Here is a 9,862-nt window from a genome sequence, read left to right as displayed (position 1 = left end):
TATTGCAGGCCTCTGATCTCGCATTTGCGAGATCAGGCATCGCAAATATGAAGAGAATCTGGGCCAATAGTTTTCGCATTTGCGAGTTTTCTTTCGCTTTTGCGAAGGGAGTCGGGGAAGGGCAGTGATCGCAAATGCGATCATTTAGTCGCATTTGCAAAGATTCAGTGGTTGCAAATGCAGTACTTTCCTTGCATTTGCGAAGGCAGCAAGACTGTGAAGGGCATCACAATTGCGAGTGTTCCTTCGCATTTGCAAAGCTCAGGTCGCAATTGCGACACCTGCAGCTGAGTAAAAGAGACTTAGATGGGATGTTTCATCCATTTTTCATATTTTCAAAACCCTAAACCTTAAGAGGCGATTTTTCCAAACACCAAATCTTCCCCAAATCATATGTAACTGATTCTAAACTGGTTTCTTTCAATCTTTCACTACATTTTACAAGATTGAATTTCGGAAATTTGGGGATTTAGACCTTAATTTGAGGTCGAATTACAAAACCAATTATATATTCGGGCTCGGGGGTGAATGGGTAACCTCGGGTTTTGACCAAGTGGCCCCGGGGTCGATTTTTGACTTTTTGGAGGAAAATTTGGGAAATCTAAATTTATGCAATGTAATTGATTCCTTTAGCAATATTTGATATTATTGAGTCATTTTTGAATAGATACGAGTGGTTTGGAGGTGAATTCTAGAGGAAAAGCTGTGATTGAGAATTAAGTGGCCTTCAGAGCGATGTAAATGTTGTGTCTAACCTTGACTTGAGGGAATTAGGAACCTTAGATTACTTGCTAAGTAAAATTCATGTGAGCGACGTATATGTGAGGTGACGAGTACTTATGCGCCGCCAATTTACCTGTTTTCCATGTTTCTCAGTTTTTTTATATTGTCTCATTCTTATGCCTAATTGCTATGTGTTATACTAGTGTTGTTCAATTTATCGTTCTTATCATGTTTACGGATTTTCTGGTGATAATTGGGTTTCTATTTCAAAGTTGGGATTGATATTATGGAACCAAAATGTTGAAGTAATGTTTGTACTTGTTATTCTATCTCCCTGTTGTTATTTATGCAATGTCGTATCGTTTTGTGAGTATTAATGCACGAAGGGTGATGCTGTGCCATATTGTGAGTGTTAATGCACGAAGGGTGATGCCGTGCCATATTGTAAGTGTTAATGCACGAAGGGTGATGCCGTGCCATATTGTGAGTGTTAATGATCGAAGGGTGATGCCGTGCCATATTGTGAGTGTTAATGCACGAAGGGTGATGCCGTGCCATATTGTGAGTGTTAATGCACGAAGGGTGATGCCGTGCCATGATATGAGAGTTAATGCATGAAGGGTGATGCCGTGCCGTTTCTATTGATTTTTATGGTGAGATTGAGAGTAAAAGCACGAAGCTTGATGCCGTGCATTTTTCCTTACTGTACTCACTATTCCTGTTGATTTTTGGTATATTGACTGCTCCGGCGATCATTCTATTATAGTTCTTTATCTTGCATTCCCCTCAGTATGTTCCCCTCCAGACATTTCCTATTTAGTTCTTCATTTCTATGATTTGTATATACACTGTTAAATTGTACAGGTTGATTTGTAGGTGCCTTGCCTTAGCCTCGTCACTACTTCGCCGAGGTTAGGCTCGACACTTACCAGTACATGGGGTCGGTTGTACTGAGACTGCACTCTGCACTTTCTGTGTAGATTTTGATACCGGCTCGGGTTGATCGAGATTTTTGCTATTGGTCCACTATCCGGAGACTCAAGGTAGATCTGTCGTCGTTCACAGACCTTGAAGTCCCCGTCTATCTTTTCTGTTCTACTGTTTCTTTCATTCAGACAGTTGTATTTCTTTCAGACTATTACTTATTGTAAATTCTAGAATGCTCGTGAATTGTGACTCCAGATCCGGGTGGTAGTAATTAATACAGATTTATGATATTCCGCACTTATTATATTTCATCTTAGTTAATTATTGTTAATTACTGAATGGAAATAAGGAATTGGTTTAATGATTCTCTAATGTTGGCTTGCCTAGCAAGTGAAATGTTAGGCGCCATCACGGTCCCGTCGGTGGGAAATTTTGGGTCGTGACAGATCAGCCTCATTTCGAGGATTCAATCAGTGACACCCGCAATGAGGGAAATGACGCCATGGCGGTGCATAACAGGCAGAACCCTCGACAGGTTCGAGAGACAACTCCCGATGATGCTGATGAGGAGCATGTCGTGGATGTGGTGAGGGTCCTGCAAGAACAACATGCAATCATTCTAGGCCATCTCACGCAGTAGGATTAGGTTATTACGGAACTGAAGTAGGCAATATCGGGTGCTTCAATTAATGCAAGCAGATGAGATCCAATTCCTCCCGGTGTTCCCGCAAACCAAACGACGCAGAGAGTCGACAACAACACTCCCAGGGGCGGTGTTGGCTTCGATGGGGACGGGGGAGTAGATCTGGTCTCAATAACGAGAACGACCCATTCAAAAATGAACTTTTACGATTTATGAGGGAACTAAACGCCTGCATGGACCAAATCTCAGGCGCGTCACCAATATTGAAAGGCTCGGACTCAGAGAAGTATACTCAATTTCCGTACAATCTGAGAGAGGCACCATAACTAATGCCGAAGCGGTTCAAAATGCCTGAAGTGATGAAGTATGACGAGACTTCAGACACACATGAGCATATTACCACCTACACAACGACGGTAAAAGGAAATGATTTATCTCCTCACGAAATTGAATCTATGTTGCTAAAGAAATTTGGAGAAACTCTCACGAGGGGAGCCCTAATGTGGTATTCATTATTACCCGAGCATTCTATATATTCCTTTGAGATGCTCGCGGATTCATTAATCAAGGCTCATGCCGGTGCCATAAAAGTACAATCCCGGAAGGCCGGCATATTTAGGATCACACAGGGAGAATCCGAATTACTATGAGAGTTCGTTACCTGATTCCAGAAAGAGAGAATATTGCTCCCGGCTGTCTCGGATGAATGGGAAGCTGAAGCATTCACCAAAGGATTGAACTCGAGAAGCTCAGACGTTTCCCAGAAGTTGAAGGAGAGCCTGATTGAGTTCAAAGCAACAACTTGGGTAGATGTCCATAACCGGGATGAGTCAAAGATAAGGATCGAAGATGGCCAGGCCGGTTCCACATCATCGGCCAAAGGACAGGAGAAGAGAAGAAAAAAATCAAAGGATGACTGCGACGCATACATACGGACTTCGAGGGATCGGTTTTTGCCTTACGAGCGGATCAAAGGCCGTGGAAAAAACTTTTGAGAAGCAAATAAGTTCATCGTTGATAACGGGACCGATCATGGTCAAAACAATAGATCACTCCAGGATAAAGAGACGTCGGGGTCTCATGATCCTTCTTACCCCAAGTTATCGGAATATAACTTCAACGTCAGTATATTGAAGTTGGTGTTAGCCATGAGAAACATTAAAGATGCATGATTCCCGTGACCTATGAGATCCGATTCCAGCCAGAGAGATCCCAACTTATGGTGTGAGTACCATGGGACGAATGGTCACCGGACATGAGACTGCCGGCACCTTCGGGAAGAAGTGTCTGCACTATTAAAGAATGGTCACCTGAGAGAATTCTTGAGTGACCGAGCTAAGAACAATTATGGTCGTAACAGAGACAATGAGGAACCTTTGAAAGCAGGAGAAGAACCCTCGCGCCAAATGATCAATATGATCTTCAGGGGGAATGAGATTAATGGGGTCACCTTTTCGGTAGCGAAAAAGACGAAAGTATCAATAACTCATGGTAAAAGACTCCCGGAAGACGATATCACTTTCACGGAGGAGGACACAGATGGATTGCTGTTACCACACAATGACGCGCTGGTAATTTCTTTAAATGTGTTAGATTTTAAGATTAAACGTGTTCTACTGGATCCAAGAAATTTGGCTAATATCATACAATGGAGATTATTGGAGCAATCTAAACTCACCAGCATTATTCCAACAATAAAGCTCCTCGCCGGAATCAACCTTGCAAGCGTGATGACCCAGGGAGAGATTTTGCTGCTCACGAACGCTGAAGGAGTAATGAAAACAATTCTTTTCGAAGTAGTAGATGATGATATGGGATACAACATCATCCTCGGAATGCCATGGTTACACGAGATAAAAGTTGTACCCTCAACATATTACCAATTCCTGAAGTTTCCAAAGCCCGAAGGAATCAAGCAGATAAGAGGTGATCAACCGGCAGCAAGGGAGATGAATGCAATCTTAGTTTCCAGTAGCAAAGGGAAGGAACGCACGACATAGCATTTGTAGGAACCGACACCTATTCCTGAGCTAGAAGGAGTTAGCTCAGAGGTCGAGCTGTCAGAACAATATCAGGTGCCAAGATATTTCCAAGTTCTAGAAGAGACGGATGCAACGAAGTTCACGGCGGAGGAACTGGAGCAAGTTGCATTGTTCGAGGAATTCCAAGAAAGAAAATTCCATCTGGGAACAGTACTGCACCCGGAGCTCAGGTCTGGTTTTATTGAATTCCTTAAATTTAATGCTTATTGTTTTACATGGTCGCACGAGGATATAACAAGTATCCCGATGGAAATAGCTGTACACAAGCTGAGTTTGAATCCCAACGTACCTCCGGTAAGGCAAAAGAAATGCCCTATTGCTGAGGCCATGAATAAATTCGTCTAAGAAGAAGTAACGCGCTTGCTTAAAATCGGTTCAGTCCGAGAGGTAAGATATCCGGGCTGGATAGACAATGTATTAGTAGTTCCTAAGAAGAAAAATAAATTTCGCATGTATGTAGACTATAAAGACCTTAATAAGGCGTGCCCGAAAGACTCGTTCTCGCTGCCAAATATCGATCAAATGATTGATGTCACGGCCGAGCACGAGTTGATGATTTTCCTCGATGCTTATTCTGAGTACAACCAAATCAAGATGAACCCAGAAGATCAGGAAAACATTTCGTTTATAACGAATTTTGGTACATATTGTTACAATGTAATGCCCTTCGAGTTGAACAACGCTGGAGCCACTTATCAACGGCTCGTAAATAAGATGTTTAAAAAGCAAATAGGAAAGACTATGGAAGTTTACATAGACAAATAAACTCGTTAAGTCTTTGAATGCAGGTGACCATCTTAACCATTTGCAAGAAACATTAGACATCCTGAGAAAGCATAACATGAAACGTAATCCCAAGAAGTGCGCGTTCGGGGTCAGTTCTGGTATATTTTTGGGATTTCTGGTCTCACAAAGAGGAATTGAGGTAAAACCCGACAAAATCAAGGCCATATAGGATATCCCGAATCAATTATCGAACATAAAGGAAGTCCAAAGGCTTACAGGAAGATTAGGAGCTCTGAGCAGGTTCATTTCCCGGTCATCGAAAAAATATCATCACTTCTTCATACTGCTCAAAAAGAAGAATAATTTCGAATGGACACTAGAGTGCCAGCAGGCTCTGAGGGATCTGAAGAAGTACTTATCAAGCCCTTCATTGCTCTCAAAACCAAAAGAAGGTGAAATATTTCTAGTCTACCTCGCGGTTTCAGAAGTTGTGGTAAGTGCGATTTTAGTCCAGTAGGACGATGGTACACAATTTCTCATTTATTACGTTAGCAAAATTTTAACGGGAGCAGAAACTCGCTACCCACATTTAGAAAAACTAGCCTTAGCTCCCATAGTCGTCGCTCTGAAGCTGAGGCCCTGCTTCCAATGTCACCCGATAGCTATGGTGACTACTTTCCCTTTGCGGAATATCCTTCATAAACCCGAGCTCTCGGGAAGATTGGCCAAATGGGCCGTCAAAATGACTAAGTTTGATATAGATTATAAACCAAGGACTGCAATTAAGTCGCAAGTCTTGGCTGACTTTGTGGCCAATTTTAGTCAGGGACTACTGCCTCTGGCAACCAAGGAGGTAGTAATGGTGTCAAAATCGACAACCGGGGTCTGGACCTTATATACGGACAGAGCTTAAGGCCTTTGGGGAAAACCTTAATCACGCCTTTGGGGAAAACCTTAGGGCAAGCCATCCGAATGATCCCTTAAACTAACAATGTAGCAGAGTTTGAAGCTTTGATTACATGGCTCGAATTGGCCCGGGGACTTGATTCTGAGGTTATCAAAATTAAATGTGACTCGCAGCTGGTAGTAAACTAGGTCTACGTTATCTTTGATACCAAAGAAGAACATATGCAATAATACGTGGTAAAGGTCTAGGTTCTTTTGGCGGGATTCCGGGAGTGGTCAATTACTCACATCCCGAGGGAGGATAACGTAGAAGCAAATGCATTAGTAAACTTAGGATCATCGATGGAAATAGAGGAATCATAATCTGGGACGGTAGTAGAAATGATGAGTTTAGTCCTGGATACAAATGGCTATTATGAGGTAAATTTGACTAGTCTGATTTGGGACTAGAAAAATGAAATAATCAACTATCTCGCGCATGGGAAATTGCCCAAAGAGCCCAAAGCATCACGGGCGCTACGCGCTAGAGCTACAAGTTATAGCTTCAAGAGAGGCCAATGGTATAGAAAATCCTTCCAAGGCCCGCTGGCCCGCTGCTTAGGAACATCAAAAGCTAATTATGTCATGAGAGAAGTCCACGAAGGGATATGTGACAATCACTCGGGCGCAGATTCATTGGTCCTGAAGTTGGTACGGGCATGATATTACTGGCCTCGCATGGAACAAGACGCCAAATACTTTGTATGAAAATGTGATTATTGCCAATGCTACGCACCACTAGTAAACCAACCGGAAGAACTCTTATATTCGGTTATGTCCCCATGGCCGTTCATGAAATAAGGGATGGACATCGTTAGACCACTGCCACCGGCTCCCGGAAAGGTAAGGTTTCTTTTAATTTTGACTGACTATTTTTCTAAATAGGTGGAGGCATGTATTTATCCGAAGATCAGAGAACGCGAGGTGGTCGATTTCCTGTGGGAAAATATAATTTGCAGATTCGGAATACCAAAAGAAATAGCATGTGACAATGGGCCACAGTTTATCGGTGCAAAAGTTACAAAGTTCCTTGAAGATTTGAAGATAAAGAGGATAACATCTTCCCCTTATCATCCGATTGCAAACGGTCAAGCAGAGTCAACAAACAAAGTGATTATTCAAAACCTCAAGAAAAGGTTGGAAGCGGCAAAAGGCAAATGACCCAAAGAATTGCCCGGAGTTCTATGGGCTTACTGAACAACAGCCAAATCGAGTACAGGAGAAAATCCTTTTTACCTTGTGTACTGTGCCGAAGCCCTAATCTCGGTGAAAGTAGGTGAACCCACTTTGAGATATTTTTGGGAAGATGAAGAATCGAACAACGAAGTGATGTTAATCAACTTGGAATTTCTCGAGGAACGCAAGGACTTGGCGCATGTAAGAATGGTAGCTCGAAAGTAGAGAATGGAGCGATATTATAATTGAAGAGCCAACTTCTATTATTTCAAAGTAGGAGACTTGGTTATGAGGAAAGTAACCCAATATACCCGGGAGCTCAACGCGGGGAAGCTAGGTCCAATGTGGGAAGGTCCATATCGGGTTTCAGCTATATATGGGAAATGATCATACGAGTTGGAGAACCAGAATGGAAACAAGCTGCCTAGCAACTGGAACGTGGCACACCTCAAAAGATATTATTGATGATGAACATCATTTAAGCGGAAAGTATGTGCTGCACTCTTTTTCCCTTCGTTCAAATTTTGTCCCAATTGGGTTTTTCTGGCAAGGTTTTTAATGAGGCATCAACATAAGAGCATACTATGAAGATAAAAACAATTAGACCTTTGATAGCAAGTCAAACAAGCAAGCTTACACTCGGGGACGGTTAGATAATCTTTGGTTAGATAGCAAATTCCTACTGGGAAGTTAAGTTTGCTACCGAACAAAGGTTACCCAACCGTTCCGAGCACAAACCACTAGAGGATTGTTAGATATTCCTTCGCTTGATAGCATAAATTCCTGAGTGGAAGTAAAGTTGTGTTACCAAGTTGAGGATTATCCGGCAGATACAAGACTTCCAGTATTCTGATTCGCACTCTTCGCATTCAAACACTAGGGGGAAATGATACGAGGATACGACAACAACGACTGCCATGTCAATCTGGGTATGAAAATCCGGAAACTAAATGCATCATCGGGACTGGGGACTGTGTAACCAGCCCCGTAGAAACAAATTGTATAAGATAACCACAAGTAATGACAATTTCTTTTCAGCATAGAAAATGCTTATGTATTTTTTGAAAATAGAAGGAATAAAATGAAATCCTTTCATTTTTATCTTGTTTCTTGTCTGAACGATGAATAAACTTTATCATTTGAAAGTTAAACAAGTACTTCAAATGTTAGTGCTGTAATGAACATGAGACTTACTCTTCAAGAGAACCGTAAACATAAAAGGGCCCTCTCTTGTAAAAACCCTCATGTTAAAGGGTTGGTTCCGGAAGCATCTATGCCCGGAATAAAAAATGTCTTCGGGGAAAAATACACCCGAAGCCACATATGAAAATGAGAAAAAAATTAAACTTGCGCAAATACTTATAAAAATCCTCACGTAAAAGGGATAATGCTCGGAACCAAAATGTTTCGAGGAAAACATATTCAAGACTACACATAGTAAAGCGCGAACAGGAAAACGTGCGCTGAACTCTTGAGCAAATGCATAGGTTAAAGACTTGTATGGATATTCAAACGAAAGTAAGTCTCAAACGATACTTGAGAAAAAATATGTCTTTATTTACAAGAACATGCCACAATGGTAAGATTTCAAAATGGGAAAAAGAAAAGAAAAGCTAAAATGCAGCGCCTCCGGAACAAAGAGGAAGAGAAGTGTCCGCAATCACATGAGAAGCAGGTGGGTCCACCGATGGCTAGACGTTTTCCCCAGTTTGGTCTTCAATATCGTCACCTTCCGATCCTTCTTCAGTTTCTGAAAACACTGAACCGGAACCAGAAGAACCAGGAGCATCAGACTGCACCGGGAGTCCATTTTTAACAGCTAACTCAAGCTCTCGGGCCTTAGCAATTTCGGAATCAAAGTCGATGATACTAGCTTTGGCCTCCTCCAAGGTTTTTCTCCTCATGTTGTACATGGCATAAGTTTTTTCAACAACCAGGGAAGCCGCTCGACTCTTAAGTTCTTCTTTGAGTTGGGTAACCTCGGTAGAAAGGCAAACCTATTTCCTAGTCACCGGGCTGAGCGCACCTTTGGTACTTCAATACGGCGAGTTGTTTGATAGTGACTTCTTTCGTTTAATAGGGTGACAAAAAAATAATGGACGATTTATTATATATCAAACCATAGGTATTTCATTGGTTCATAAAAGTAAACACCAAACTAATCAAAGATACCTAGAACTAAGATATGTCTCGTGCAATTAAAGGGAACGAGACTGGAAAGCCCAAACTGAGCTCGGCGGGGCAATGCTTACCGATACTGAAGCCGTTCCGCTCATCCCTCTTTCCTTTCAAAGAGGGTGTGGTGATCAGTTAGACCTTTGATTAAATAACATCTCTTTTTTTTCTTTATTGACCTCCTCCTTTCTTTAATTCACATGCATAAGAGGTCAATTCCGCTTTAAGGTTTTTTATTGATCAAGCGACACCCGGATTTGAACTGGGGAAAAAGGATTTGCAGTCCTCGGCCTTACCACTCAGCCATGTCGCTAAAACGATGACATCCCCCTTCCATAACCACAATATAGAGGAGCTGCTCCAACATCCGCACTACAACCCCCTGAGTACCATGAGGAACAGCTCTAACTGGCTATGCTGGAGGAGGTGCGGTAACCATAGTACCCTGCTGTTGTGTGCCTGTCTGACAGATTCGGGTCCATAACCATGGGTTCCAATGCACGAG

This window comes from Nicotiana tabacum, chromosome 17 (genome assembly GCF_000715075.1).
Source record: "Nicotiana tabacum cultivar K326 chromosome 17, ASM71507v2, whole genome shotgun sequence".
Taxonomy (NCBI): domain Eukaryota; kingdom Viridiplantae; phylum Streptophyta; class Magnoliopsida; order Solanales; family Solanaceae; genus Nicotiana; species Nicotiana tabacum.
The sequence above is the reverse complement of the archived record's forward strand: the minus strand, read 5'-3'. Positions refer to the sequence as shown.